Source organism: Salmo salar, unplaced genomic scaffold (genome assembly GCF_905237065.1).
Source record: "Salmo salar unplaced genomic scaffold, Ssal_v3.1, whole genome shotgun sequence".
In the NCBI taxonomy this organism is placed as follows: Eukaryota; Metazoa; Chordata; class Actinopteri; order Salmoniformes; family Salmonidae; genus Salmo; species Salmo salar.
In genome coordinates, this window is record NW_025549286.1 from 1 (window position 1) to 27940 (window position 27940).

A 27940-nucleotide genomic window follows, 5' to 3' on the forward strand; every position below is an offset into this window, starting at 1 on the left:
GCGTGGAGGCGGGCGGAGCAAGCCCCATTTCCGACTCCCTGTTCGAAAAATCCATTTAATATGTAGTCCCCCGATGGGGACGTATCAGATATTAAACTGATAAGAACAGATGGAGTAAAAGGCAAAACGTTTTCATAAGTCGCCTCTTTCTCCACCTCCACCTGTGTTTCCACCCCTTCACAGTCCCCCACTCCTTCACCCCTCTCCTTCTGGTCCCGCCTCCGATGCCTTCTCTGTCTCCTTCCTCTCCGATGCCTTCTCAGTCTCCATCTTCTCCAATGTCTTCTCTGTCTTCTTCTCTGATGCCTTCTCCATCTTCCTCTCTGATGCCTTCTCTGTCTCTCTCCTCTTCGATGTCTTCTTTGTCTCCTTTCCCTCCGATGCCTTCTCTGTCTCCTCCCTCTCCGATGCCTTCTCAGTCTCCATCTTCTCCAATGTCTTCTCTGTCTTCTTCTCTGATGCCTTCTCCATCTTCCTCTCTGATGCCTTCTCTGTCTCTCTCCTCTTCGATGTCTTCTTTGTCTCCTTCCCCTCCGATGCCTTCTCTGTCTCCTTCCTCTCCACCACTGTCCTCTCTTGTCCCTCCACACTACTGACTCCTTTCTCCTCCTCTCCTTTGGCCTCCTTCTCTTCTGGTACCACTATGCCCATTTCTTCTTTGTCTTTTCCTTCTCCTGCTTCTGTTTTTCCTCCTCTCTCGCTGTGTGTCCGCTCCCTCCGTGCCTGTTCTCGGTTCTGGGTCTCCTCTTCTTCCCCCATCCCCCGCGCTCGCTCCCCCCCCAGCTGCAGACGCGTATGACCTCTGACGCGCCGGGCATTCACGCCACAGGTGCGTTAGCATGCCACACCCGTGACACGCCTTCGGCGCGTCACAGTCCCTCGCCTCGTGCTCCGCAGATCCACAGTACCTACACTTCTTTGTACTGCACGAGGCGAGGATATGACCATAGGCCATACAACGCCTGCAAAACGGAGGCTGACGGGCATAATACAATGTCCCCCGGTCAGCCCCCAGGGAGAACATAGCCGGAGGATGGAGGTAGCCTCCCAGGCCCTTTGGGTCTTCCCTGAGAAGGGCTTGATATGCTCTCCTCCCAGTCCAAAACCCGAGTGAGTCCTTGAGGAGCCTTCCTGAGGAGATGTTATCCATATACCTCCCCAGGAAGGTCCTCACCTCTTCTTCTTTCACGTATGGGTTATACATCGTAACCGTCACCACTCTAAAATTTGTCTTCGCCAGGTTCGTCACTGCATAGAAGCACATAGGCTTCACTTCCTCCAATTCCCTTGCCTTCTGCATCGTGTCCTCATGTTGTTTTTCTGTGTACAATGTCACATCAAAACCTCCCTCTCATTGGATTCCCCTGGAGGCAGAAGACATCCTCTACTCCAATCTTGAGCGCACCCATCAAGATAGTTCTCCCGAATGTCTCCCTCCCAAATTGCTCCACCGCTTTGTCCTTCCAGCACGAATCTCAACGTGTTGGCCAATCCGATCCCCGGAACCGACCTGCTCCGCTCATTTCCCTCCATTCCTTACAGGAAAATAAGGCTCTCTTCAAAAAGTGACTCAAAAACAAAAAACTTTCCTCCCTCCGGGCTTCTTTCGACCTTTTGGCTCAGCGGGCTTTGGGGCACCTCGGTACCAAGCTTGATCTGAGCCAAAAGGCCAGAAGCGATAACCCACAAATTGACCCCTGCACCCGCCGGGTCCCGGGGGGCCTCGGCAGACCTCATCGGTTTGGCAAAGTTGGCTCCTCCTCACCCAACGCTTCCCTGGTGACAGGCGGGTGTGTTTTTTTTTAAAAGTCGCTAATGCGTCGTTAGGTCACTAGCTCTTTAATCCTAGTGCGACTATTTGTTCAATGCCCGGCAAATACACCAGTCATCGTCGGGCTTGAACTCAATTGCCCGAGCGACTACTTTGAGTGGAAAAAATACGCCGGTCGGTCAGCCGGCTTCAAGTCAAACGCCTGAGCAAAAGTCTCAGGCGTCATCTCTGTCAATTTCTCTTGAAACAAGATACCGGGCTCTGCCAGAAGCAAAGCCCTTCCAAAAATACGTTGAACTCGTAAGTGTTCCTCTCCACGGAAGTCTTTAGTAAAAGGCGAAAGGCTTGTGCGTAATGAAGAGAAACCAGAGTCGTATGGAAGTCAGAGGTCGGGGCCCGAGACACACACGGTGCACTCTAGGCCGGGTCCCCGCGGGTGGTCCCCGAACCCACTCTTCCAAGTTTTCGAGGGCTGTGGGTAAAAAGTCACAGACAGACAGACAGACAGACAGACAGACAGACAGACAGACAGATAGACAGATAGACAGATAGACAGATAGACAATCCTGGTGAAGTGATTGTATTTTTGGGGGGGCTCAAAAACACACACACACACACAATCCTGGTGAAGTGATTGTATTTTTTTGGGGGGGGCTCAAAACACACACACACACACACACACACACACACACACAATCCTGGTGAAGTGATTGTATTTTTTTGGGGGGCTCAAAACAACACACACACACACACACACACACACACACACACACACACACACACACACACACACACAATCCTGGTGAAGTGATTGTATTTTTGGGGGGCTCAAAAACACACACACACACACACACACACACACACACACACACACACACACACACACACACACTCTCCTGGCCAATGTTTTTTTTTTTTTTTTTTTTAAGTAAAATGGCGGGAAAACGGGGGACCCCCATGAAGGGGGCTTCGCACTTGTTTCAGTTTGGATGATTCTTCTTTTTCCATTCCTTCTCTTCTTCTGCTAGCTGTTTTACATAGCTTGGTGTATTTCTTTTTCCTTGACAATGGGAGAAAAGTGTTGCACCGTTCCCGGAGGTACTGCAATACCGGGTCGATGCGTGGAGCGGACGGAGCAAGCCCCATTTCCGACTCCCTGTTCGAAAAATCCATTTAATATGTAGTCCCCCGATGGGGGACGTATCAGATATTAAACTGATAAGAACAGATGGAGTAAAAGGCAAAACGTTTTCATAAGTCGCCTCTTTCTCCACCTCCACCTGTGTTTCCACCCCTTCACAGTCCCCCCACTCCTTCACCCCCTCTCCTTCTGGTCCCGCCTCCGATGCCTTCTCTGTCTCCTTCCTCTCCGATGCCTTCTCAGTCTCCATCTTCTCCAATGTCTTCTCTGTCTTCTTCTCTGATGCCTTCTCCATCTTCCTCTCTGATGCCTTCTCTGTCTCTCTCCTCTTCGATGTCTTCTTTGTCTCCTTTCCCTCCGATGCCTTCTCTGTCTCCTCCCTCTCCGATGCCTTCTCAGTCTCCATCTTCTCCAATGTCTTCTCTGTCTTCTTCTCTGATGCCTTCTCCATCTTCCTCTCTGATGCCTTCTCTGTCTCTCTCCTCTTCGATGTCTTCTTTGTCTCCTTCCCCTCCGATGCCTTCTCTGTCTCCTTCCTCTCCACCACTGTCCTCTCTTGTCCCTCCACACTACTGACTCCTTTCTCCTCCTCTCCTTTGGCCTCCTTCTCTTCTGGTACCACTATGCCCATTTCTTCTTTGTCTTTTCCTTCTCCTGCTTCTGTTTTTCCTCCTCTCCTCGCTGTGTGTCCGCTCCCTCCGTGCCTGTTCTCGGTTCTGGGTCTCCTCTTCTTCCCCCATCCCCTGCTCTCGCTCCCCCCCCTGCTGCAGACGCGTATGACCTCTGACGCGCCGGGCATTCACGCCACAGGTGTGTTAGCATGCCACACCCGTGACATGCCTTCGGCGCGTCACAGTCCCCCGCCCCGTGCTCAGCAGATCCACAGTACCTGCACTTCTTTGTGCTGCACGAGGCGAGGATATGACCATAGGCCATACAACGCCTGCAGAACGGAGGCTGACGGGCATAATACAATGTCCCCCGGTCAGCCCCCAGGGAGAACATAGCCGGAGGATGGAGGTAGCCTCCCAGGCCCTTTGGGTCTTCCCTGAGAAGAGCTTGATATGCTCTCCTCCCAGTCCAAAACCCGAGTGAATCCTTGAGGAGCCTTCCTGAGGAGATGTTATCCATATACCTCCCCAGGAAGGTCCTCACCTCTTCTTCTTTCACGTATGGGTTATACATCGTAACCGTCACCACTCTAAAATTTGTCTTCGCCAGGTTCGTCACTGCATAGAAGCACATAGGCTTCACTTCCTCCAATTCCCTTGCCTTCTGCATCGTGTCCTCATGTTGTTTTTCTGTGTACAATGTCACATCAAAACCTCCCTCTATTGGATTCCCCTGGAGGCAGAAGACATCCTCTACTCCAATCTTGAGCGCACCCATCAAGATAGTTCTCCCCGAATGTCTCCCTCCCAAATTGCTCCACCGCTTTGTCCTTCCACACGAATCTCAACGTGTTGGCCAATCCGATCCCCGGAACCGACCTGCTCCGCTCATTTCCCTCCATTCCTTACAGAAAATAAGGCTCTCTTCAAAAAGTGACTCAAAAACAAAAAACTTTCCTCCCTCCGGGCTTCCCCGACCTTTTGGCTCAGCGGGCTTTGGGGCACCTCGGTACCAAGCTTGATCTGAGCCAAAAGGCCGAGAAGCGATAACCCACAAATTGACCCCTGCACCCGCCGGGCCCCGGGGCCTCGGCAGACCTCATCGGTTTGGCAAAAGTTGGCTCCTCCTCACCCAACGCTTCCCTGGTGACAGGCGGGTGTGTTTTTTTAAAAGTCGCTAATGCGTCGTTAGGTCACTAGCTCTTTAATCCTAGTGCGACTATTTGTTCAATGCCCGGCAAATACACCAGTCATCGTCGGGCTTGAACTCAATTGCCCGAGCGACTACTTTGAGTGGAAAAAATACGCCGGTCGGTCAGCCGGCTTCAAGTCAAACGCCTGAGCAAAAGTCTCGGCGTCATCTCTGTCAATTTCTCTTGAAACAAGATACCGGGCTCTGCCAGAAGCAAAGCCCTTCCAAAAATACGTTGAACTCGTAAGTGTTCCTCTCCACGGAAGTCTTTAGTAAAAGGCGAAAGGCTTGTGCGTAATGAAGAGAAACCAGAGTCGTATGGAAGTCAGAGGTCGGGGCCCGAGACACACACGGTGCACTCTAGGCCGGGTCCCCGCGGGTGGTCCCCGAACCCACTCTTCCAAGTTTTCGAGGGCTGTGGGTAAAAAGTCACAGACAGACAGACAGACAGACAGACAGACAGACAGACAGATAGACAGATAGACAGATAGACAGATAGACAATCCTGGTGAAGTGATTGTATTTTTGGGGGGGCTCAAAAACACACACACACACACAATCCTGGTGAAGTGATTGTATTTTTGGGGGGCTCAAACACACACACACACACACACACACACACACACACACAATCCTGGTGAAGTGATTGTATTTTTGGGGGGGCTCAAAACAACACACACACACACACACACACACACACACACACACACACACACACACACACACACAATCCTGGTGAAGTGATTGTATTTTTGGGGGGCTCAAAAACAACACACACACACACACACACACACACACACACACACACACACACACACACACACTCTCCTGGCCAATGTTTTTTTTTTTTTTTTTTTTTTTAAGTAAAATGGCGGGAAAACGGGGACCCCCATGAAGGGGCTTCGCACTTGTTTCAGTTTGGATGATTCTTCTTTTTCCATTCCTTCTCTTCTTCTGCTAGCTGTTTTACATAGCTTGGTGTATTTCTTTTTCCTTGACAATGGGAGAAAAGTGTTGCACCGTTCCCGGAGGTACTGCAATACCGGGTCGATGCGTGGAGCGGACGGAGCAAGCCCCATTTCCGACTCCCTGTTCGAAAAATCCATTTAATATGTAGTCCCCCGATGGGGGACGTATCAGATATTAAACTGATAAGAACAGATTTTTTTTTTTTTACAAAATATATTTATTACGTTCGAAACCAACCAAAAATTTTCCACAAATCAATCAAATCAAATACAAATTCCATCAAAAAAATAAACATTTCAAAACTATTCAACAATAACCAAATCCAAAACCCAAAAGTCATTGGAGCATCTTCCCTCCCCTTCCCAACTACAAACCAAAACCCATACCCACACCAAATAACCAAAAAAAACTCACCCCATACTCCCGACCGACGGGGACGCCTTCTCCACTCCTGACGCTCCACCGTCGGCCTCCATCCCCTCTCCCCTGGAAACGAAAACAACCCCGGCACACCCACACTCTGTGCCTTGTGCCCCCACTCAAATCCACCACCCTGCCCTCCTCCTGACTACAGCCCGGGGACCTCCCGCTCCCAAACAGGGAGCTTAAGCCTCCCTCCATCGCCCAATCCTGGGCCATTCCTGTGAAGTCCAGCTCAGACAGGGGTGTAAGGGAGAAGGAAGAGGGAGCCCACGAGGGCCCTGCAACCTCCACCTCCCCCCCCCCCCGATCTGCCCCCCCCCCTCTTTTACCACCCGTCCTCCTCGAGCGTTCCCCCCTTTTAGACCTTTTTAGTGGTGGAGTAAAAGGCAAAACGTTTTCATAAGTCGCCTCTTTCTCCACCTCCACCTGTGTTTTCACCCCTTTACAGTCCCCCGCTCCTTCACCCCCTCTCCTTCTGGTCTCGCCTCCGATGCCTTCTCTGTCTCTCCTCTCCGATGCCTTCTCAGTCTCCATCTTCTCCAATGTCTTCTCTGTCTTCTTCTCTGATTGCCTTCTCCATCTTCCTCTCTGATGCCTTCTCTGTCTCTCTCCTCTTCGATGTCTTCTTTGTCTCCTTCCTCCGATGCCTTCTCTGTCTCCTCCCTCTCCGATGCCTTCTCAGTCTCCATCTTCTCCAATGTCTTCTCTGTCTTCTTCTCTGATGCCTTCTCCATCTTCCTCTCTGATGCCTTCTCTGTCTCTCTCCTCTTCGATGTCTTCTTTGTCTCCTTCCCCTCCGATGCCTTCTCTGTCTCCTTCCTCTCCACCACTGTCCTCTCTTGTCCCTCCACACTACTGACTCCTTTCTCCTCCTCTCCTTTGGCCTCCTTCTCTTCTGGTACCACTATGCCCATTTCTTCTTTGTCTTTTCCTTCTCCTGCTTCTGTTTTTTCCTCCTCTCCTCGCTGTGTGTCCGCTCCCTCCGTGCCTGTTCTCGGTTCTGGGTCTCCTCTTCTTCCCCCATCCCCGGCTCTCGCTCCCCCCCCAGCTGCAGACGCGTATGACCTCTGACGCGCCGGGCATTCACGCCACAGGTGCGTTAGCATGCCACACCCGTGACATGCCTTCGGCGCGTCACAGTCCCTCGCCTCGTGCTCCGCAGATCCACAGTACCTACACTTCTTTGTGCTGCACGAGGCGAGGATATGACCATAGGCCATACAACGCCTGCAAAACGGAGGCTGACGGGCATAATACAATGTCCCCCGGTCAGCCCCCAGGGAGAACATAGCCGGAGGATGGAGGTAGCCTCCCAGGCCCTTTGGGTCTTCCCTGAGAAGAGCTTGATATGCTCTCCTCCCAGTCCAAAACCCGAGTGAATCCTTGAGGAGCCTTCCTGAGGAGATGTTATCCATATACCTCCCCAGGAAGGTCCTCACCTCTTCTTCTTTCACGTATGGGTTATACATCGTAACCGTCACCACTCTAAAATTTGTCTTCGCCAGGTTCGTCACTGCATAGAAGCACATAGGCTTCACTTCCTCCAATTCCCTTGCCTTCTGCATCGTGTACTCATGTTGTTTTTCTGTGTACAATGTCACATCAAAACCTCCCTCTATTGGATTCCCCTGGAGGCAGAAGACATCCTTTACTCCAATCTTGAGCGCACCCATCAAGATAGTTCTCCCGAATGTCTCCCTCCCAAATTGCTCCACCGCTTTGTCCTTCCACACGAATCTCAACGTGTTGGCCAATCCGATCCCGGAACCGACCTGCTCCGCTCATTTCCCTCCATTCCTTACAGAAAATAAGGCTCTCTTCAAAAAGTGACTCAAAAACAAAAACTTTCCTCCCTCCGAGCTTCCTTCGACCTTTTGGCTCAGCGGGCTTTGGGGCACCTCGGTACCAAGCTTGATCTGAGCCAAAAGGCCGAGAAGCGATAACCCACAAATTGACCCCTGCACCCGCCCGGGCCCCGGGGGCCTCGGCAGACCTCATCGGTTTGGCAAAAGTTGGCTCCTCCTCACCCAACGCTTCCCTGGTGACAGGCGGGTGTGTTTTTTTTAAAAGTCGCTAATGCGTCGTTAGGTCACTAGCTCTTTAATCCTAGTGCGACTATTTGTTCAATGCCCGGCAAATACACCAGTCATCGTCGGGCTTGAACTCAATTGCCCGAGCGACTACTTTGAGTGGAAAAAATACGCCGGTCGGTCAGCCGGCTTCAAGTCAAACGCCTGAGCAAAAAGTCTCGGCGTCATCTCTGTCAATTTCTCTTGAAACAAGATACCGGGCTCTGCCAGAAGCAAAGCCCTTCCAAAAATACGTTGAACTCGTAAGTGTTCCTCTCCACGGAAGTCTTTAGTAAAAGGCGAAAGGCTTGTGCGTAATGAAGAGAAACCAGAGTCGTATGGAAGTCAGAGGTCGGGGCCCGAGACACACACGGTGCACTCTAGGCCGGGTCCCCGCGGGTGGTCCCCGAACCCACTCTTCCAAGTTTTCGAGGGCTGTGGGTAAAAAGTCACAGACAGACAGACAGACAGACAGACAGACAGACAGACAGATAGACAGATAGACAGATAGACAGATAGACAATCCTGGTGAAGTGATTGTATTTTTGGGGGCTCAAAACACACACACACACACAATCCTGGTGAAGTGATTGTATTTTTGGGGGGGCTCAAAAACACAACAAAAACACACACACACACACACACACACACACACACACACAATCCTGGTGAAGTGATTGTATTTTTGGGGGGGCTCAAAAAAACACACACACACACACACACACACACACACACACACACACACACACACACACACACACACACAATCCTGGTGAAGTGATTGTATTTTTGGGGGGCTCAAAACACACACACACACACACACACACACACACACACACACACACACACACACACACACACTCCTGGCCAATGTTTTTTTTTTTTTTTTTTTTTAAGTAAAATGGCGGGAAAACGGGGACCCCCATGAAGGGGGCTTCGCACTTGTTTCAGTTTGGATGATTCTTCTTTTTCCATTCCTTCTCTTCTTCTGCTAGCTGTTTTACATAGCTTGGTGTATTTCTTTTTCCTTGACAATGGGAGAAAAGTGTTGCACCGTTCCCGGAGGTACTGCAATACCGGGTCGATGCGTGGAGCGGACGGAGCAAGCCCCATTTCCGACTCCCTGTTCGAAAAATCCATTTAATATGTAGTCCCCCGATGGGGACGTATCAGATATTAAACTGATAAGAACAGATTTTTTTTTTTTTACAAAATATATTTATTACGTTCCAAACCAACCAAAAATTTTCCACACATCAATCAAATCAAATACAAATTCCAATCAAAAAAATAAACATTTCAAAACTATTCAACAATAACCAAACCCAAAACCCAAAAGTCATTGGAGCATCTTCCCTCCCCTTCCCAACTACAAACCAATACCCATACCCATATCAAATAATCAAAAAAACACTCACCCCATACTCCCGACCGACGGGGACGCCTTCTCCACTCCTGACGCTCCACCGTCGGCCTCCATCCCCTCTCCCCTGGAAACAAAAACAACCCCCGGCACACCCACACTCTGTGCCTTGTGCCCCCACTCAAATCCACCACCCTGCCCTCCTCCTGACTACAGCCCGGGGACCCCCCGCTCCCAAACAGGGAGCTTAAGCCTCCCTCCATCACCCAATCCTGGGCCATTCCTGTGAAGTCCAGCTCAGACAGGGGTGTAAAGGAGAAGGCAGAGGGAGCCCACGAGGGCCCAGCAACCTCCACCTCCCCTCCCCCCCGATCTGCCCCCCCCTCTTTTACCACCCGACCTCCTCGAGCGTTCCCCCCTTTTTCGACCTTTTTGGTTGGTGGAGTAAAAGGCAAAACGTTTTCATAAGTCGCCTCTTTCTCCACCTCTACCTGTGTTTCCACCCCTTCACAGTCCCCCCACTCCTTCACCCCCTCTCCTTCTGGTCCCGCCTCCGATGCCTTCTCTGTCTTCTTCCTCTCCGATGCCTTCTCAGTCTCCATCTTCTCCAATGTCTTCTCTGTCTTCTTCTCTGATGCCTTCTCCATCTTCCTCTCTGATGCCTTCTCTGTCTCTCTCCTCTTCGATGTCTTCTTTGTCTCCTTTCCCTCCGATGCCTTCTCTGTCTCCTCCCTCTCCGATGCCTTCTCAGTCTCCATCTTCTCCAATGTCTTCTCTGTCTTCTTCTCTGATGCCTTCTCCATCTTCCTCTCTGATGCCTTCTCTGTCTCTCTCCTCTTCGATGTCTTCTTTGTCTCCTTCCCCTCCGATGCCTTCTCTGTCTCCTTCCTCTCCACCACTGTCCTCTCTTGTCCCTCCACACTACTGACTCCTTTCTCCTCCTCTCCTTTGGCCTCCTTCTCTTCTGGTACCACTATGCCCATTTCTTCTTTGTCTTTTCCTTCTCCTGCTTCTGTTTTTTCCTCCTCTCCTCGCCGTGTGTCCGCTCCCTCCGTGCCTGTTCTCGGTTCTGGGTCTCCTCTTCTTCCCCCATCCCCGGCTCTCGCTCCCCCCCCAGCTGCAGACGCGTATGACCTCTGACGCGCCGGGCATTCACGCCACAGGTGCGTTAGCATGCCACACCCGTGACATGCCTTCGGCGCGTCACAGTCCCTCGCCTCGTGCTCCGCAGATCCACAGTACCTACACTTCTTTGTACTGCACGAGGCGAGGATATGACCATAGGCCATACAACGCCTGCAAAACGGAGGCTGACGGGCATAATACAATGTCCCCCGGTCAGCCCCCAGGGAGAACATAGCCGGAGGATGGAGGTAGCCTCCCAGGCCCTTTGGGTCTTCCCTGAGAAGAGCTTGATATGCTCTCCTCCCAGTCCAAAACCCGAGTGAATCCTTGAGGAGCCTTCCTGAGGAGATGTTATCCATATACCTCCCCAGGAAGGTCCTCACCTCTTCTTCTTTCACGTATGGGTTATACATCGTAACCGTCACCACTCTAAAATTTGTCTTCGCCAGGTTCGTCACTGCATAGAAGCACATAGGCTTCACTTCCTCCAATTCCCTTGCCTTCTGCATCGTGTACTCATGTTGTTTTTCTGTGTACAATGTCACATCAAAACCTCCCTCTATTGGATTCCCCTGGAGGCAGAAGACATCCTCTACTCCAATCTTGAGCGCACCCATCAAGATAGTTCTCCCGAATGTCTCCCTCCCAAATTGCTCCACCGCTTTGTCCTTCCACACGAATCTCAACGTGTTGGCCAATCCGATCCCCGGAACCGACCTGCTCCGCTCATTTCCCTCCATTCCTTACAGAAAATAAGGCTCTCTTCAAAAAGTGACTCAAAAACAAAAAACTTTCCTCCCTCCGGGCTTCCTTCGACCTTTTGGCTCAGCGGGCTTTGGGGCACCTCGGTACCAAGCTTGATCTGAGCCAAAAGGCCGAAGCGATAACCCACAAATTGACCCCTGCACCCGCCGGGTCCCGGGGCCTCGGCAGACCTCATCGGTTTGGCAAAAGTTGGCTCCTCCTCACCCAACGCTTCCCTGGTGACAGGCGGGTGTGTTTTTTTTAAAAGTCGCTAATGCGTCGTTAGGTCACTAGCTCTTTAATCCTAGTGCGACTATTTGTTCAATGCCCGGCAAATACACCAGTCATCGTCGGGCTTGAACTCAATTGCCCGAGCGACTACTTTGAGTGGAAAAAAATACGCCGGTCGGTCAGCCGGCTTCAAGTCAAACGCCTGAGCAAAAGTCTCGGCGTCATCTCTGTCAATTTCTCTTGAAACAAGATACCGGGCTCTGCCAGAAGCAAAGCCCTTCCAAAAATACGTTGAACTCGTAAGTGTTCCTCTCCACGGAAGTCTTTAGTAAAAGGCGAAAGGCTTGTGCGTAATGAAGAGAAACCAGAGTCGTATGGAAGTCAGAGGTCGGGGCCCGAGACACACACGGTGCACTCTAGGCCGGGTCCCCGCGGGTGGTCCCCGAACCCACTCTTCCAAGTTTTCGAGGGCTGTGGGTAAAAAGTCACAGACAGACAGACAGACAGACAGACAGACAGACAGACAGATAGACAGATAGACAGATAGACAGATAGACAATCCTGGTGAAGTGATTGTATTTTTGGGGGGGCTCAAAACACACACACACACACAATCCTGGTGAAGTGATTGTATTTTTTGGGGGGGCTCAAAACACACACACACACACACACACACACACACACACACAATCCTGGTGAAGTGATTGTATTTTTTGGGGGGCTCAAAAACACACACACACACACACACACACACACACACACACACACACACACACACACACACACACACACACACAATCCTGGTGAAGTGATTGTATTTTTGGGGGGCTCAAAACACACACACACACACACACACACACACACACACACACACACACACACACACACACTCTCCTGGCCAATGTTTTTTTTTTTTTTTTTTTTTTAAGTAAAATGGCGGGAAAACGGGGACCCCCATGAAGGGGGCTTCGCACTTGTTTCAGTTTGGATGATTCTTCTTTTTCCATTCCTTCTCTTCTTCTGCTAGCTGTTTTACATAGCTTGGTGTATTTCTTTTTCCTTGACAATGGGAGAAAAGTGTTGCACCGTTCCCGGAGGTACTGCAATACCGGGTCGATGCGTGGAGCGGACGGAGCAAGCCCCATTTCCGACTCCCTGTTCGAAAAATCCATTTAATATGTAGTCCCCCGATGGGGACGTATCGGATATTAAACTGATAAGAACAGATTTTTTTTTTTTACAAAATATATTTATTACGTTCCAAACCAACCAAAAATTTTCCACACATCAATCAAATCAAATACAAATTCCAATCAACACAAAAATAAACATTTCAAAACTATTCAACAATAACCAAACCCAAAACCCAAAAGTCATTGGAGTATCTTCCCTCCCCTTCCCACCTACAAACCAATACCCATACCCATATCAAATAACCAAAAAACACTCACCCTATACTCCCGACCGACGGGGACGCCTCCTCCACTCCTGACGCTCCACCGTCGGCCTCCATCCCCTCTCCCCTGGAAACAAAAACAACCCCGGCACACCCACACTCTGTGCCTTGTGCCCCCCACTCAAATCCACCACCCTGCCCTCCTCCTGACTACAGCCCGGGGACCTCACGCTCCCAAACAGGGAGCTTAAGCCTCCCTCCATCACCCAATCCTGGGCCATGCTTGTGAGGTCCAGCTCAGACAGGGGTGTAAAGGAGAAGGCAGAGGGAGCCCACGAGGGCCCAGCAACCTCCCCCTCCCCTCCCCCCCGATCTGCCCCCCCCCTCTTTTACCACCCGACCTCCTCGAGCGTTCCCCCCTTTTTCGACCTTTTTGGTTGGTGGAGTAAAAGGCAAAACGTTTTCATAAGTCGCCTCTTTCTCCACCTCCACCTGTGTTTTCACCCCTTCACAGTCCCCCCACTCCTTCACCCCCTCTCCTTCTGGTCCCGCCTCCGATGCCTTCTCTGTCTCCTTCCTCTCCGATGCCTTCTCAGTCTCCATCTTCTCCAATGTCTTCTCTGTCTTCTTCTCTGATGCCTTCTCCATCTTCCTCTCTGATGCCTTCTCTGTCTCTCTCCTCTTCGATGTCTCTTTGTCTCCTTTCCCTCCGATGCCTTCTCTGTCTCCTCCCTCTCCGATGCCTTCTCAGTCTCCATCTTCTCCAATGTCTTCTCTGTCTTCTTCTCTGATGCCTTCTCCATCTTCCTCTCTGATGCCTTCTCTGTCTCTCTCCTCTTCGATGTTTCTTTTCTCCTTCCCCTCCGATGCCTTCTCTGTCTCCTTCCTCTCCACCACTGTCCTCTCTTGTCCCTCCACACTACTGACTCCTTTCTCCTCCTCTCCTTTGGCCTCCTTCTCTTCTGGTACCACTATGCCCATTTCTTCTTTGTCTTTTCCTTCTCCTGCTTCTGTTTTTTCCTCCTCTCCTCGCTGTGTGTCCGCTCCCTCCGTGCCTGTTCTCGGTTCTGGGTCTCCTCTTCTTCCCCCATCCCCGGCTCTCGCTCCCCCCCCAGCTGCAGACGCGTATGACCTCTGACGCGCCGGGCATTCACGCCACAGGTGTGTTAGCATGCCACACCCGTGACATGCCTTCGGCGCGTCACAGTCCCTCGCCTCGTGCTCCGCAGATCCACAGTACCTACACTTCTTTGTACTGCACGAGGCGAGGATATGACCATAGGCCATACAACGCCTGCAAAACGGAGGCTGACGGGCATAATACAATGTCCCCCGGTCAGCCCCCAGGGAGAACATAGCCGGAGGATGGAGGTAGCCTCCCAGGCCCTTTGGGTCTTCCCTGAGAAGAGCTTGATATGCTCTCCTCCCAGTCCAAAACCCGAGTGAATCCTTGAGGAGCCTTCCTGAGGAGATGTTATCCATATACCTCCCCAGGAAGGTCCTCACCTCTTCTTCTTTCACGTATGGGTTATACATCGTAACCGTCACCACTCTAAAATTTGTCTTCGCCAGGTTCGTCACTGCATAGAAGCACATAGGCTTCACTTCCTCCAATTCCCTTGCCTTCTGCATCGTGTACTCATGTTGTTTTTCTGTGTACAATGTCACATCAAAACCTCCCTCTATTGGATTCCCCTGGAGGCAGAAGACATCCTCTACTCCAATCTTGAGCGCACCCATCAAGATAGTTCTCCCGAATGTCTCCCTCCCAAATTGCTCCACCGCTTTGTCCTTCCACACGAATCTCAACGTGTTGGCCAATCCGATCCCCGGAACCGACCTGCTCCGCTCATTTCCCTCCATTCCTTACAGAAAATAAGGCTCTCTTCAAAAAGTGACTCAAAAACAAAAACTTTCCTCCCTCCGGGCTTCCTTCGACCTTTTGGCTCAGCGGGCTTTGGGGCACCTCGGTACCAAGCTTGATCTGAGCCAAAAGGCCGAGAAGCGATAACCCACAAATTGACCCCTGCACCCGCCGGGCCCCCGGGGGCCTCGGCAGACCTCATCGGTTTGGCAAAAGTTGGCTCCTCCTCACCCAACGCTTCCCTGGTGACAGGCGGGTGTGTTTTTTTTTTAAAAGTCGCTAATGCGTCGTTAGGTCACTAGCTCTTTAATCCTAGTGCGACTATTTGTTCAATGCCCGGCAAATACACCAGTCATCGTCGGGCTTGAACTCAATTGCCCGAGCGACTACTTTGAGTGGAAAAAATACGCCGGTCGGTCAGCCGGCTTCAAGTCAAACGCCTGAGCAAAAAGTCTCGGCGTCATCTCTGTCAATTTCTCTTGAAACAAGATACCGGGCTCTGCCAGAAGCAAAGCCCTTCCAAAAATACGTTGAACTCGTAAGTGTTCCTCTCCACGGAAGTCTTTAGTAAAAGGCGAAAGGCTTGTGCGTAATGAAGAGAAACCAGAGTCGTATGGAAGTCAGAGGTCGGGGCCCGAGACACACACGGTGCACTCTAGGCCGGGTCCCCGCGGGTGGTCCCCGAACCCACTCTTCCAAGTTTTCGAGGGCTGTGGGTAAAAAGTCACAGACAGACAGACAGACAGACAGACAGACAGACAGACAGATAGACAGATAGACAGATAGACAGATAGACAATCCTGGTGAAGTGATTGTATTTTTGGGGGGGCTCAAAAACACACACACACACACAATCCTGGTGAAGTGATTGTATTTTTTGGGGGGGCTCAAAAACACACACACACACACACACACACACACACAATCCTGGTGAAGTGATTGTATTTTTTGGGGGGCTCAAAAAACCACACACACACACACACACACACACACACACACACACACACACACACACACACACACACACAATCCTGGTGAAGTGATTGTATTTTTGGGGGGCTCAAAACACACACACACACACACACACACACACACACACACACACACACACACACACACACTCTCCTGGCCAATGTTTTTTTTTTTTTTTTTTTTTAAGTAAAATGGCGGGAAAACGGGGACCCCCATGAAGGGGGCTTCGCACTTGTTTCAGTTTGGATGATTCTTCTTTTTCCATTCCTTCTCTTCTTCTGCTAGCTGTTTTACATAGCTTGGTGTATTTCTTTTTCCTTGACAATGGGAGAAAAGTGTTGCACCGTTCCCGGAGGTACTGCAATACCGGTCGATGCGTGGAGCGGACGGAGCAAGCCCCATTTCCGACTCCCTGTTCGAAAAATCCATTTAATATGTAGTCCCCCCGATGGGGGCGGTATCGGATATTAAACTGATAAGAACAGATTTTTTTTTTATAAAATATATTTATTACGTTCAATGCCTTTCAATACAAAACCATATATCAATCAAAAATCATAACTAGGCATTTTACTTATAACACAATCCGGAAAACCCAAAACAATAAATCAGGGAAACATCTTCCCTCCCTTTCCTACTTACAAACCAAACCCATACCCACACCAAAAAAATTCAAAGAAAAACTCACCCCATCCCGACCGACGGGGACGCCTTCTCCACTCCTGACGCTCCCCCGTCGGCCTCCATCCCCTCTCCCCTGGATACAGAAACAATGCCTGGTACCCGCACACTCTGTGTCATTTGCCCCCCACTTAAATCCACCACCCTACTTTCTTCTGGACTCAGGCCCGAGCACCCCATGCCCCCAAACAGAAAACTTTCTCCTTCCTCCATCCCCCAACCCTGGGCCATGCCTGGGAGGTCTAGCTCCGCAAGGGGTGTAAACGAACATGAAGGAGAGGGAGCCCACGAGGGCCCTAAAACCTCTCCCCCTGCTCCCCCACACCCCCTTTTTACCACCCTTCCTCCTCCTACTGTCCGGTCGCTCCCACGTCTTTGGCTTCTTTATAGGTGGAGGACGCAACCAGGAACATCCCTGTCTGCGTCCGACAGCCCCCCCTCGCTTCGTTCATATTGTCCGGCAGCCCCACCACCATCTCCCTCAGCTCCTCCACCCGTGATCTCACCTCTTTACTGTCCCCCACTCCTTCACTCCATCTCCTACTGGTCCCGCCACCACTGCCTTCTCTTTCTCCTCCCTTTCTGTCTCTTTCTTCTCCACCACCTTCTTCCCTGTCTCCTTCCTTTCTGTCTCTTTCTTCTCCACCACCTTCTTCCCTATCTCCTTCCTTTCTGTCTCTTTCTCCTCCACCACCTTCTTCCCTGTCTCCTCCCTTTCTGTCTCTTTCTTCTCCACCACCTTCTTCCCTGTCTCCTTCCTTTCTGTCTCTTTCTTCTCCACCACCTTCTTCCCTATCTCCTTCCTTTCTGTCTCTTTCTCCTCCACCACCTTCTTCCCTGTCTCCTTCCTTTCTGTCTCTTTCTCCTCCACCACCTTCTTCCCTCTCTCCTTCCTTTCTGTCTCTTTCTCCTCCACCACCTTCTTCCCTGTCTCCTTCCTTTCTATCTCTTTCTTCTCCACCGCCGTCTTCCCAGTCTCCTTCCTTTCTGTCTCTTTCTTCTCCACCTCCGTCTTCCCAGTCTCCTCCCTCTCTGTTGCCTTCTCCGTCTCCTTCCTCTCCACAGCCGTCTTCTCTGGCCCCTTCACTCTCCTGTCTCCTTCCTCCTCCTGCTCTCCTTTAGCCTTCTGCCCTTCCGTTTCCACTATGCTGTTGTCTTCTTTTCCGTTTTCTCCTCCCGCTTCCGTTTTCTCCTTCTCTTCCACCCGTGTGTCCGCTCCCTCTGTTCCAGTCCTTTGTTCTTGGTCCCTCCTTCTACCCCCATCCCCGGCTCTTGCTCCCCCCCAGCTGCAGAGCGCGTATGACCTCTGACGCGCCGGGCATTCACGCCACAGGTGCGTTAGCATACCACACCCGTGACATGCCTTCGGCGCGTCACAGTCCCTCGCCTCGTGCTCCGTAGATCCACAATACCTACACTTCTTTGTGCCGCACGAGGCGAGGATATGACCATAGGCCATACAACGCCTGCAGAACGGAGGCTGACGGGCATAATGCAACGTCCCCGGTCAGCCCCCAGGGAGAACATCGCCGGAGGATGGAGGTATCCACCCAATCCATTTGGGTCCTCTCTTAGGAGGGCCTGAAACCCCTCCTCCCGGTCCAAAAGCCCAGGGAATCTTTGAGGTGCCTTCCTGAGGAGACACCATCCATGTATCTCCCCAGAAAGGCCCTCACCTCCTCGTCCTTAACGTAAGGGTTGTAAATGTTCACGTTAACCACTCGGAAATTGCTCCTCGCCAAGCTAGTCACCACGTAATGGGACATCGGCTTCTCCTTTTCCACTTCTCTCACCTTTCTGAGAATCTCGTCGTGCTTTTTCTCCGTATGCAATGCCACATCATATGCACCCTCCAATGGGTTTTCTTGTAGGCAGAACACTTCCTCCACCTTCAGCCCAAGGATACCGATCAGGATAGTCCTCCCAAAAGCGTCTCTGTCCAGTGGATCCATCGCCTTATCCCTCCAGGAAAAGCGCACCGTATTCGCCAGCCCCATCCTAGGGACTGGCCTCCCTGTAGTATTTTTGCGCCATCTCCGCAAGGAGCTCAGCGCCCTCTCCTCCGCTCCTGCTTTTCCTCCAAAAAGTAAAAACTGAAAAGAGCGGCAAAATACACCAACCGTGTCTCAAAAAACCAAAAACAACAAACTTTCCTCCCTCCTGCCTTCCTTCGACCTTTTGGCTCAGCGGGCTTTGGGGCACCTCGGTACCAAGCTTGATCTGAGCCAAAGGCCGAGACGATAACCCACAAATTGACCCCTGCACCCGCTCGGTGCCCGGGGCCTCGGCAGACCTCATCGGTTTGGCAAAAGTTGGCTCCTCCTCACCCAACGCTTCCCTGGTGACAGGCGGGTGTGTTTTTTTTAAAAGTCGCTAATGCGTCGTTAGGTCACTAGCTCTTTAATCCTAGTGCGACTATTTGTTCAATGCCCGGCAAATACACCAGTCATCGTCGGGCTTGAACTCAATTGCCCGAGCGACTACTTTGAGTGGAAAAAATACGCCGGTCGGTCAGCCGGCTTCAAGTCAAACGCCTGAGCAAAAAGTCTCGGCGTCATCTCTGTCAATTTCTCTTGAAACAAGATACCGGGCTCTGCCAGAAGCAAAGCCCTTCCAAAAATACGTTGAACTCGTAAGTGTTCCTCTCCACGGAAGTCTTTAGTAAAAGGCGAAAGGCTTGTGCGTAATGAAGAGAAACCAGAGTCGTATGGAAGTCAGAGGTCGGGGCCCGAGACACACACGGTGCACTCTAGGCCGGGTCCCCGCGGGTGGTCCCCGAACCCACTCTTCCAAGTTTTCGAGGGCTGTGGGTAAAAAGTCACAGACAGACAGACAGACAGACAGACAGACAGACAGACAGACAGATAGACAGATAGACAGATAGACAGATAGACAATCCTGGTGAAGTGATTGTATTTTTGGGGGGGCTCAAAAACACACACACACACACAATCCTGGTGAAGTGATTGTATTTTTTTGGGGGGCTCAAAAACACACACACACACACACACACACACACACACAATCCTGGTGAAGTGATTGTATTTTTTGGGGGGCTCAAAAACACACACACACACACACACACACACACACACACACACACACACACACACACACACACACAATCCTGGTGAAGTGATTGTATTTTTTGGGGGGGGCTCAAAAACACACACACACACACACACACACACACACACACACACACACACACACACACTCTCCTGGCCAATGTTTTTTTTTTTTTTTTTTTTTTTAAGTAAAATGGCGGGAAAACGGGGGACCCCCATGAAGGGGGCTTCGCACTTGTTTCAGTTTGGATGATTCTTCTTTTTCCATTCCTTCTCTTCTTCTGCTAGCTGTTTTACATAGCTTGGTGTATTTCTTTTTCCTTGACAATGGGAGAAAAGTGTTGCACCGTTCCCGGAGGTACTGCAATACCGGGTCGATGCGTGGAGGCGGACGGAGCAAGCCCCATTTCCGACTCCCTGTTCGAAAAATCCATTTAATATGTAGTCCCCCGATGGGGGCGTATCGATATTAAACTGATAAGAACAGATTTTTTTTTTTTTATAAAATATATTTATTACGTTCAATGCCTTTCAATACAAAACCATATATCAATCAAAAATCATAACTAGGCATTTTACTTATAACACAATCCGGAAAACCCAAAACAATAAATCAGGGAAACATCTTCCCTCCCTTTCCTACTTACAAACCAAACCCATACCCACACCAAAAAAATTCAAAGAAAAACTCACCCCATCCCGACCGACGGGGACGCCTTCTCCACTCCTGACGCTCCCCCGTCGGCCTCCATCCCCTCTCCCCTGGATACAGAAACAATGCCTGGTACCCGCACACTCTGTGTCATTTGCCCCCCACTTAAATCCACCACCCTACTTTCTTCTGGACTCAGGCCCGAGCACCCCATGCCCCCAAACAGAAAACTTTCTCCTTCCTCCATCCCCCAACCCTGGGCCATGCCTGGGAGGTCTAGCTCCGCAAGGGGTGTAAACGAACATGAAGGAGAGGGAGCCCACGAGGGCCCTAAAACCTCTCCCCCCTGCTCCCCCACACCCCCCTTTTTACCACCCTTCCTCCTCCTACTGTCCGGTCGCTCCCACGTCTTTGGCTTCTTTATAGGTGGAGGACGCAACCAGGGAACATCCCTGTCTGCGTCCGACAGCCCCCCCCTCGCTTCGTTCATATTGTCCGGCAGCCCCACCACCATCTCCCTCAGCTCCTCCACCCGTGATCTCACCTCTTTACTGTCCCCCCACTCCTTCACTCCATCTCCTACTGGTCCCGCCACCACTGCCTTCTCTTTCTCCTCCCTTTCTGTCTCTTTCTTCTCCACCACCTTCTTCCCTGTCTCCTTCCTTTCTGTCTCTTTCTTCTCCACCACCTTCTTCCCTATCTCCTTCCTTTCTGTCTCTTTCTCCTCCACCACCTTCTTCCCTGTCTCCTCCCTTTCTGTCTCTTTCTTCTCCACCACCTTCTTCCCTGTCTCCTTCCTTTCTGTCTCTTTCTTCTCCACCACCTTCTTCCCTATCTCCTTCCTTTCTGTCTCTTTCTCCTCCACCACCTTCTTCCCTGTCTCCTTCCTTTCTGTCTCTTTCTCCTCCACCACCTTCTTCCCTCTCTCCTTCCTTTCTGTCTCTTTCTCCTCCACCACCTTCTTCCCTGTCTCCTTCCTTTCTATCTCTTTCTTCTCCACCGCCGTCTTCCCAGTCTCCTTCCTTTCTGTCTCTTTCTTCTCCACCTCCGTCTTCCCAGTCTCCTCCCTCTCTGTTGCCTTCTCCGTCTCCTTCCTCTCCACAGCCGTCTTCTCTGGCCCCTTCACTCTCCTGTCTCCTTCCTCCTCCTGCTCTCCTTTAGCCTTCTGCCCTTCCGTTTCCACTATGCTGTTGTCTTCTTTTCCGTTTTCTCCTCCCGCTTCCGTTTTCTCCTTCTCTTCCACCCGTGTGTCCGCTCCCTCTGTTCCAGTCCTTTGTTCTTGGTCCCTCCTTCTACCCCCATCCCCGGCTCTTGCTCCCCCCCAGCTGCAGAGCGCGTATGACCTCTGACGCGCCGGGCATTCACGCCACAGGTGCGTTAGCATACCACACCCGTGACATGCCTTCGGGCGCGTCACAGTCCCCTCGCCTCGTGCTCCGTAGATCCACAATACCTACACTTCTTTGTGCCGCACGAGGCGAGGATATGACCATAGGCCATACAACGCCTGCAGAACGGAGGCTGACGGGCATAATGCAACGTCCCCCGGTCAGCCCCCAGGGAGAACATCGCCGGAGGATGGAGGTATCCACCCAATCCATTTGGGTCCTCTCTTAGGAGGGCCTGAAACCCCTCCTCCCGGTCCAAAAGCCCAGGGAATCTTTGAGGTGCCTTCCTGAGGAGACACCATCCATGTATCTCCCCAGAAAGGCCCTCACCTCCTCGTCCTTAACGTAAGGGTTGTAAATGTTCACGTTAACCACTCGGAAATTGCTCCTCGCCAAGCTAGTCACCACGTAATGGGACATCGGCTTCTCCTTTTCCACTTCTCTCACCTTTCTGAGAATCTCGTCGTGCTTTTTCTCCGTATGCAATGCCACATCATATGCACCCTCCAATGGGTTTTCTTGTAGGCAGAACACTTCCTCCACCTTCAGCCCAAGGATACCGATCAGGATAGTCCTCCCAAAAGCGTCTCTGTCCAGTGGATCCATCGCCTTATCCCTCCAGGAAAAGCGCACCGTATTCGCCAGCCCCATCCTAGGGACTGGCCTCCCTGTAGTATTTTGCGCCATCTCCGCAAGGAGCTTAGCGCCCTCTCCTCCGCTCCTGCTTTTCCTCCAAAAAGTAAAAACTGAAAAGAGCGGCAAAATACACCAACCGTGTCTCAAAAAACCAAAAACAACAAACTTTCCTCCCTCCTGCCTTCCTTCGACCTTTTGGCTCAGCGGGCTTTGGGGCACCTCGGTACCAAGCTTGATCTGAGCCAAAAGGCCGAAAGCGATAACCCACAAATTGACCCCTGCACCCGCCGGTCCCGGGGGCCTCGGCAGACCTCATCGGTTTGGCAAAAGTTGGCTCCTCCTCACCCAACGCTTCCCTGGTGACAGGCGGGTGTGTTTTTTTAAAAGTCGCTAATGCGTCGTTAGGTCACTAGCTCTTTAATCCTAGTGCGACTATTTGTTCAATGCCCGGCAAATACACCAGTCATCGTCGGGCTTGAACTCAATTCCCGAGCGACTACTTTGAGTGGAAAAAATACGCCGGTCGGTCAGCCGGCTTCAAGTCAAACGCCTGAGCAAAAAGTCTCGGCGTCATCTCTGTCAATTTCTCTTGAAACAAGATACCGGGCTCTGCCAGAAGCAAAGCCCTTCCAAAAATACGTTGAACTCGTAAGTGTTCCTCTCCACGGAAGTCTTTAGTAAAAGGCGAAAGGCTTGTGCGTAATGAAGAGAAACCAGAGTCGTATGGAAGTCAGAGGTCGGGGCCCGAGACACACACGGTGCACTCTAGGCCGGGTCCCCGCGGGTGGTCCCCGAACCCACTCTTCCAAGTTTTCGAGGGCTGTGGGTAAAAAGTCACAGACAGACAGACAGACAGACAGACAGACAGACAGACAGACAGATAGACAGATAGACAGATAGACAGATAGACAATCCTGGTGAAGTGATTGTATTTTTGGGGGGCTCAAAAACACACACACACACACAATCCTGGTGAAGTGATTGTATTTTTTGGGGGGGGCTCAAAAACACACACACACACACACACACACACACACAATCCTGGTGAAGTGATTGTATTTTTTGGGGGGCTCAAAAACACACACACACACACACACACACACACACACACACACACACACACACACACACACAATCCTGGTGAAGTGATTGTATTTTTTGGGGGGCTCAAAACACACACACACACACACACACACACACACACACACACACACACACACACACACACTCTCCTGGCCAATGTTTTTTTTTTTTTTTTTTTTTTTAAGTAAAATGGCGGGAAAACGGGGACCCCCATGAAGGGGGCTTCGCACTTGTTTCAGTTTGGATGATTCTTCTTTTTCCATTCCTTCTCTTCTTCTGCTAGCTGTTTTACATAGCTTGGTGTATTTCTTTTTCCTTGACAATGGGAGAAAAGTGTTGCACCGTTCCCGGAGGTACTGCAATACCGGGTCGATGCGTGGAGCCGGACGGAGCAAGCCCCATTTCCGACTCCCTGTTCGAAAAATCCATTTAATATGTAGTCCCCCGATGGGGACGTATCAGATATTAAACTGATAAGAACAGATTTTTTTTTTATAAAATATATTTATTACGTTCAATGCCTTTCAATACAAAACCATATATCAATCAAAAATCATAACTAGGCATTTTACTTATAACACAATCCGGAAAACCCAAAACAATAAATCAGGGAAACATCTTCCCTCCCTTTCCTACTTACAAACCAAACCCATACCCACACCAAAAAATTCAAAGAAAAACTCACCCCATCCCGACCGACGGGGACGCCTTCTCCACTCCTGACGCCTCCCCCGTCGGCCTCCATCCCCTCTCCCCTGGATACAGAAACAATGCCTGGTACCCGCACACTCTGTGTCATTTGCCCCCACTTAAATCCACCACCCTACTTTCTTCTGGACTCAGGCCCGAGCACCCCATGCCCCCAAACAGAAAACTTTCTCCTTCCTCCATCCCCCAACCCTGGGCCATGCCTGGGAGGTCTAGCTCCGCAAGGGGTGTAAACGAACATGAAGGAGAGGGAGCCCACGAGGGGCCCTAAAACCTCTCCCCTGCTCCCCCACACCCCCCTTTTTACCACCCTTCCTCCTCCTACTGTCCGGTCGCTCCCACGTCTTTGGCTTCTTTATAGGTGGAGGACGCAACCAGGGAACATCCCTGTCTGCGTCCGACAGCCCCCCCCTCGCTTCGTTCATATTGTCCGGCAGCCCCACCACCATCTCCCTCAGCTCCTCCACCCGTGATCTCACCTCTTTACTGTCCCCCCACTCCTTCACTCCATCTCCTACTGGTCCCGCCACCACTGCCTTCTCTTTCTCCTCCCTTTCTGTCTCTTTCTTCTCCACCACCTTCTTCCCTGTCTCCTTCCTTTCTGTCTCTTTCTTCTCCACCACCTTCTTCCCTATCTCCTTCCTTTCTGTCTCTTTCTCCTCCACCACCTTCTTCCCTGTCTCCTCCCTTTCTGTCTCTTTCTTCTCCACCACCTTCTTCCCTGTCTCCTTCCTTTCTGTCTCTTTCTTCTCCACCACCTTCTTCCCTATCTCCTTCCTTTCTGTCTCTTTCTCCTCCACCACCTTCTTCCCTGTCTCCTTCCTTTCTGTCTCTTTCTCCTCCACCACCTTCTTCCCTCTCTCCTTCCTTTCTGTCTCTTTCTCCTCCACCACCTTCTTCCCTGTCTCCTTCCTTTCTATCTCTTTCTTCTCCACCGCCGTCTTCCCAGTCTCCTTCCTTTCTGTCTCTTTCTTCTCCACCTCCGTCTTCCCAGTCTCCTCCCTCTCTGTTGCCTTCTCCGTCTCCTTCCTCTCCACAGCCGTCTTCTCTGGCCCCTTCACTCTCCTGTCTCCTTCCTCCTCCTGCTCTCCTTTAGCCTTCTGCCCTTCCGTTTCCACTATGCTGTTGTCTTCTTTTCCGTTTTCTCCTCCCGCTTCCGTTTTCTCCTTCTCTTCCACCCGTGTGTCCGCTCCCTCTGTTCCAGTCCTTTGTTCTTGGTCCCTCCTTCTACCCCCATCCCCGGCTCTTGCTCCCCCCCCAGCTGCAGACGCGTATGACCTCTGACGCGCCGGGCATTCACGCCACAGGTGCGTTAGCATACCACACCCGTGACATGCCTTCGGCGCGTCACAGTCCCTCGCCTCGTGCTCCGTAGATCCACAATACCTACACTTCTTTGTGCCGCACGAGGCGAGGATATGACCATAGGCCATACAACGCCTGCAGAACGGAGGCTGACGGGCATAATGCAACGTCCCCCGGTCAGCCCCCAGGGAGAACATCGCCGGAGGATGGAGGTATCCACCCAATCCATTTGGGTCCTCTCTTAGGAGGGCCTGGAAACCCCTCCTCCCGGTCCAAAAGCCCAGGGAATCTTTGAGGTGCCTTCCTGAGGAGACACCATCCATGTATCTCCCCAGAAAGGCCCTCACCTCCTCGTCCTTAACGTAAGGGTTGTAAATGTTCACGTTAACCACTCGGAAATTGCTCCTCGCCAAGCTAGTCACCACGTAATGGGACATCGGCTTCTCCTTTTCCACTTCTCTCACCTTTCTGAGAATCTCGTCGTGCTTTTTCTCCGTATGCAATGCCACATCATATGCACCCTCCAATGGGTTTTCTTGTAGGCAGAACACTTCCTCCACCTTCAGCCCAAGGATACCGATCAGGATAGTCCTCCCAAAAGCGTCTCTGTCCAGTGGATCCATCGCCTTATCCCTCCAGGAAAAGCGCACCGTATTCGCCAGCCCCATCCTAGGGACTGGCCTCCCTGTAGTATTTTGCGCCATCTCCGCAAGGAGCTTAGCGCCCTCTCCTCCGCTCCTGCTTTTCCTCCAAAAAGTAAAAACTGAAAAGAGCGGCAAAATACACCAACCGTGTCTCAAAAAACCAAAAACAACAAACTTTCCTCCCTCCTGCCTTCCTTCGACCTTTTGGCTCAGCGGGCTTTGGGGCACCTCGGTACCAAGCTTGATCTGAGCCAAAAGGCCGAACGATAACCCACAAATTGACCCCTGCACCCGCCGGTCCCCGGGGCCTCGGCAGACCTCATCGGTTTGGCAAAAGTTGGCTCCTCCTCACCCAACGCTTCCCTGGTGACAGGCGGGTGTGTTTTTTTTAAAAGTCGCTAATGCGTCGTTAGGTCACTAGCTCTTTAATCCTAGTGCGACTATTTGTTCAATGCCCGGCAAATACACCAGTCATCGTCGGGCTTGAACTCAATTGCCCGACGACTACTTTGAGTGGAAAAAATACGCCGGTCGGTCAGCCGGCTTCAAGTCAAACGCCTGAGCAAAAAGTCTCGGCGTCATCTCTGTCAATTTCTCTTGAAACAAGATACCGGGCTCTGCCAGAAGCAAAGCCCTTCCAAAAATACGTTGAACTCGTAAGTGTTCCTCTCCACGGAAGTCTTTAGTAAAAGGCGAAAGGCTTGTGCGTAATGAAGAGAAACCAGAGTCGTATGGAAGTCAGAGGTCGGGGCCCGAGACACACACGGTGCACTCTAGGCCGGGTCCCTCGGGTGGTCCCGAACCCACTCTTCCAAGTTTTCGAGGGCTGTGGGTAAAAAGTCACAGACAGACAGACAGACAGACAGACAGACAGACAGACAGACAGATAGACAGATAGACAGATAGACAGATAGACAATCCTGGTGAAGTGATTGTATTTTTGGGGGGCTCAAAAACACACACACACACACAATCCTGGTGAAGTGATTGTATTTTTGGGGGGGGCTCAAAAACACACACACACACACACACACACACACACACAATCCTGGTGAAGTGATTGTATTTTTTTGGGGGGGGCTCAAAAACACACACACACACACACACACACACACACACACACACACACACACACACACACACACACACAATCCTGGTGAAGTGATTGTATTTTTGGGGGGCTCAAAAACACACACACACACACACACACACACACACACACACACACACACACACACACACTCTCCTGGCCAATGTTTTTTTTTTTTTTTTTTTTTAAGTAAAATGGCGGGAAAACAGGGGACCCCCATGAAGGGGGCTTCGCACTTGTTTCAGTTTGGATGATTCTTCTTTTTCCATTCCTTCTCTTCTTCTGCTAGCTGTTTTACATAGCTTGGTGTATTTCTTTTTCCTTGACAATGGGAGAAAAGTGTTGCACCGTTCCCGGAGGTACTGCAATACCGGGTCGATGCGTGGAAGCGGACGGAGCAAGCCCCATTTCCGACTCCCTGTTCGAAAAACCCATTTAATATGTAGTCCCCCGATGGGGACGTATCAGATATTAAACTGATAAGAACAGATTTTTTTTTTATAAAATATATTTATTACGTTCAATGCCTTTCAATACAAAACCATATATCAATCAAAAATCATAACTAGGCATTTTACTTATAACACAATCCGGAAAACCCAAAACAATAAATCAGGGAAACATCTTCCCTCCCTTTCCTACTTACAAACCAAACCCATACCCACACCAAAAAATTCAAAGAAAAACTCACCCCATCCCGACCGACGGGGACGCCTTCTCCACTCCTGACGGCTCCCCGTCGGCCTCCATCCCCTCTCCCCTGGATACAGAAACAATGCCTGGTACCCGCACACTCTGTGTCATTTGCCCCCCC

At 51.1% G+C, this 27940-nt stretch overlaps 8 non-coding genes and 9 pseudogenes across 8 annotated transcripts; all 17 read right to left on the bottom strand.

Annotated features, from left to right (window-relative positions):
• Nucleotides 1–131, bottom strand: LOC123736277 (uncharacterized; annotated as a pseudogene).
• Nucleotides 132–2028: 1897 nt separating this feature from the next.
• Nucleotides 2029–2145, bottom strand: LOC123736283 (U5 spliceosomal RNA). The gene has a single exon (XR_006766031.1). It is a non-coding gene; the product is annotated as a U5 spliceosomal RNA (small nuclear RNA).
• A 702-nt stretch (nucleotides 2146–2847) lies between these two features.
• Nucleotides 2848–3021, bottom strand: LOC123736298 (uncharacterized; annotated as a pseudogene).
• A 1894-nt stretch (nucleotides 3022–4915) lies between these two features.
• On the bottom strand, nucleotides 4916–5032 carry LOC123736284 (U5 spliceosomal RNA). Its single transcript, XR_006766032.1, has one exon. It is a non-coding gene; the product is annotated as a U5 spliceosomal RNA (small nuclear RNA).
• Nucleotides 5033–5724: 692 nt separating this feature from the next.
• On the bottom strand, nucleotides 5725–5901 carry LOC123736270 (uncharacterized; annotated as a pseudogene).
• A 2495-nt stretch (nucleotides 5902–8396) lies between these two features.
• Nucleotides 8397–8513, bottom strand: LOC123736285 (U5 spliceosomal RNA). Its single transcript, XR_006766033.1, has one exon. It is a non-coding gene; the product is annotated as a U5 spliceosomal RNA (small nuclear RNA).
• A 706-nt stretch (nucleotides 8514–9219) lies between these two features.
• On the bottom strand, nucleotides 9220–9395 carry LOC123736299 (uncharacterized; annotated as a pseudogene).
• Nucleotides 9396–11895: 2500 nt separating this feature from the next.
• Nucleotides 11896–12012, bottom strand: LOC123736286 (U5 spliceosomal RNA). Its single transcript, XR_006766034.1, has one exon. It is a non-coding gene; the product is annotated as a U5 spliceosomal RNA (small nuclear RNA).
• A 702-nt stretch (nucleotides 12013–12714) lies between these two features.
• Nucleotides 12715–12889, bottom strand: LOC123736272 (uncharacterized; annotated as a pseudogene).
• Nucleotides 12890–15394: 2505 nt separating this feature from the next.
• LOC123736287 (U5 spliceosomal RNA) lies at nucleotides 15395–15511 on the bottom strand. The gene has a single exon (XR_006766035.1). It is a non-coding gene; the product is annotated as a U5 spliceosomal RNA (small nuclear RNA).
• A 693-nt stretch (nucleotides 15512–16204) lies between these two features.
• On the bottom strand, nucleotides 16205–16378 carry LOC123736274 (uncharacterized; annotated as a pseudogene).
• Nucleotides 16379–19141: 2763 nt separating this feature from the next.
• On the bottom strand, nucleotides 19142–19258 carry LOC123736288 (U5 spliceosomal RNA). Its single transcript, XR_006766036.1, has one exon. It is a non-coding gene; the product is annotated as a U5 spliceosomal RNA (small nuclear RNA).
• A 698-nt stretch (nucleotides 19259–19956) lies between these two features.
• On the bottom strand, nucleotides 19957–20132 carry LOC123736273 (uncharacterized; annotated as a pseudogene).
• Nucleotides 20133–22901: 2769 nt separating this feature from the next.
• Nucleotides 22902–23018, bottom strand: LOC123736289 (U5 spliceosomal RNA). Its single transcript, XR_006766037.1, has one exon. It is a non-coding gene; the product is annotated as a U5 spliceosomal RNA (small nuclear RNA).
• Nucleotides 23019–23710: 692 nt separating this feature from the next.
• LOC123736281 (uncharacterized) lies at nucleotides 23711–23884 on the bottom strand (annotated as a pseudogene).
• Nucleotides 23885–26649: 2765 nt separating this feature from the next.
• LOC123736290 (U5 spliceosomal RNA) lies at nucleotides 26650–26766 on the bottom strand. Its single transcript, XR_006766038.1, has one exon. It is a non-coding gene; the product is annotated as a U5 spliceosomal RNA (small nuclear RNA).
• A 697-nt stretch (nucleotides 26767–27463) lies between these two features.
• Nucleotides 27464–27637, bottom strand: LOC123736271 (uncharacterized; annotated as a pseudogene).
• Between the last annotated feature and the right edge of the window lie 303 nt (nucleotides 27638–27940).